This window comes from Haliaeetus albicilla, unplaced genomic scaffold (assembly GCF_947461875.1).
Source record: "Haliaeetus albicilla unplaced genomic scaffold, bHalAlb1.1 scaffold_73, whole genome shotgun sequence".
In the NCBI taxonomy this organism is placed as follows: Eukaryota; Metazoa; Chordata; class Aves; order Accipitriformes; family Accipitridae; genus Haliaeetus; species Haliaeetus albicilla.
Window position 1 is genome coordinate 337501 of NW_027212421.1, and position 2500 is coordinate 340000.

Genomic DNA, 2500 nt, shown 5'->3' on the forward strand with positions numbered 1-2500 from the left:
GAGCCCCGCCGGCCGAGCCCGCTCGGGCAGGAGGAGGAAGCGGCGAGCGGCGATGAGGACGGGGCAGCAGGGCGCGAGCGGCGCGAGAGGAGAGGGTCCTCCGGGGTCGCGGGAGGCGTCTCCCGCGACCCTGCCCGCACCGTGTCGGGCTGCTGCGGAGCAGCCCGGCCGGCCGCGCAGGGGAAAGGCCTCCGGGCATTCCGGGCGGGTGCGCGGCGCCGGGTGGGGTGGCGGCGGCGCCCCCCCCCGCACCTCTCCCCACGAGGGAGCCGGGGCGGGGGGGGCTCTGCCGCCGCCTCCTCTGGTGGGCAAGGCCCCCGCCGGGCTGTGTCCCGCGCCAGCGGGCGGCCCGAGCCACGGCTCTCCTCCCGGGCGCAGCGCCGGGCTACTGAGGGAAACCCCGGGCCCCGGGAAGGAGGACGTGGTGGTGGCGGTGGATGTCGGGCGCGCCCCCGCGGGCGGACGCTCCCCCGAGGGCGGCAGCGGGGGAGGCACCCCCGCGGGGCCTGCAGGTCGTTTCCCTCACCCCAGGGCCAGGTACCTAGCGTCCGCGCCTCCGCGGCCCTCCCTCGGTGAGCCCGGGGGTCGAAGGCCGTGGAGCCGGGCGGAGGTTTAAAGACGCGGGCGGCTCGATGCGACCCGGGGGGCGGCCGGGCGGCGGTGCCTTAAAGGGGCCGGGAGTTCCTCCCACGAAGGCCCCTGGTGGGCTGCCGCCCGTGCTCATCCCGCGGGCAGCCGTGCCGGGGAGGGGTCCCGCTGCCCCCTCCTCTCCGCGGTCCGGTCTCGGTGGAGACCGCGGTGCGGTCGGCCGTAGCCGGCCTGCCTGCCTCGAAACGGGCGACCCCGGCGTGAGCGCGGGCTCACTGCCCGGGGTGGCGGGTCCCCGCGGTGGGGGCTCGCTGGGCGGCTGCCGGGCCGCCGCGCCTCCGTCGCAGCGCTGCGCCGCGCTGCGCTCCGTTCTCCCCCTCGCCCTGGCGAGTGCTCGGCGGTCTCCCGCCACTGGCTGCTGGCAAGGGCGGCATCCCGGCTGAGCGTTGGCGGCGCCGCTCGGCCTGTCGGTCGGCCGGAGGGCGCTCGCTGCCGGCCGCGGCTGTCCTGTCCCGGGCCCTGCCCGCCGCTTCCCCGTCGCGCTTCCCGGCCGCGCCGGGCAGGTGGGCGGGGGCGGGCGGGGGCACCCCACGCGCGGTCTCCGCGTGGAAACGGGGAGAGCGGGCGCTGTCCCCGGCTTAGCGCCGTCCGCCTTCCACCTGGGGCGTGCCCGTGGAAGGGGCCGAGGCGAGAAGCGGTGGCGGTGGTTCCGGGAGGGCAGCCGCTCTGGTGCGGCAGCGGGTGCCGTCCGGCAGGCCGCGGGCGGTGCGTCGCCGGCTCTGGCGGTTGCCGCCTCTTGGAGCCGTTGGCGTGGCCGCGGAGTTGCCGTCGGGACGAGCCCGGGGGAGCTGGCTGTCGTAGTGCGGCGCAGCTGGCACGGAGGCGCGTGCGGGGCCGGTGGGGCTCCCCGCTGCTGCCCAGCAGCAGCAGCCGTGTTGTCCGGAGCGTGGTGGGCAGGCCGCGCGCGGTCGGGTGCATCGCTGCCTCTGCCCAGAGGCCGGGCCGAGCCCGTGCGCCTGGGCCGCCTCCGACGCCAGCAAGGCATTTCCCAGGTCGGTCGGGAGCGCGGGCTCCCCAGCCTTGCCGTTCGGAGTTTTCCGTTCCTTTCCCCCCCCTTTCTCTGTGTGTGCTTGTACGGTCAGCAGAGGCGCGGCTTCTCCGTCGTGCTGCGCCGTGCCCCCTCCGCGCGTGCGGAGGGGGGTGGGCGGGCGGGCGGTGGGCCATCCTCCGGAGGGGCCGCTTGCCTGTGGCGAGCGGTCCTGGCCCCCTCGCGCGTGCGGGGCGGTGCCGAAAGCCAGACAACTCTTAGCGGTGGATCACTCGGCTCGTGCGTCGATGAAGAACGCAGCTAGCTGCGAGAATTAATGTGAATTGCAGGACACATTGATCATCGACACTTCGAACGCACTTGCGGCCCCGGGTTCCTCCCGGGGCTACGCCTGTCTGAGCGTCGCTTGACGATCAATCGCCCGTCTGTGCCGCCGCCCCTCGCCTCGCGGCGGGGCGGCGGTCGCAGCGGCGCGGCTGGGGTGCCTCGCAGGCCCGCGCGCGCGCGGCCCCGGGCCCGGGGAGTCGTTCCCCGCAGCCCGGCGGCGGCGGCTGCCAAGGGCCTTCGTCCCCCTAAATCGAGACTCGGGGAGCGCTCCGAAGCTCCCCGCTCCCGGAGCACCCGCTGGGCGGAGCTCGTCCCGCCGGGGCCGTCAGGGTTCGTCGAGCCGGTCGGGCCTGGCGCGGCGGTGGGGAGAGAGAAGGGGGGAGGTGCGGGCCTCGCCCCCGGCCTCCCGCGCGGGCGGCTGTCTGCGGGTGGGTACCGCGGTGGTACCGTGCCGTGCTGCCGCGCGCGCGTGTGCGTGCCGGGGACGGGGGTCACCCCCGTCGCCCCCCCCCAGCCTCTTCTCCCCGACCCCCCGCC

The 2500-nt window shown here is 77.2% G+C and overlaps 1 non-coding gene across 1 annotated transcript; it reads left to right on the forward strand.

Annotated features, from left to right (window-relative positions):
- The first annotated feature begins 1888 nt into the window (after positions 1–1888).
- Positions 1889–2041, forward strand: LOC138684038 (5.8S ribosomal RNA). Its single transcript, XR_011323504.1, has one exon. It is a non-coding gene; the product is annotated as a 5.8S ribosomal RNA (ribosomal RNA).
- The last annotated feature ends 459 nt before the right edge of the window (positions 2042–2500 follow it).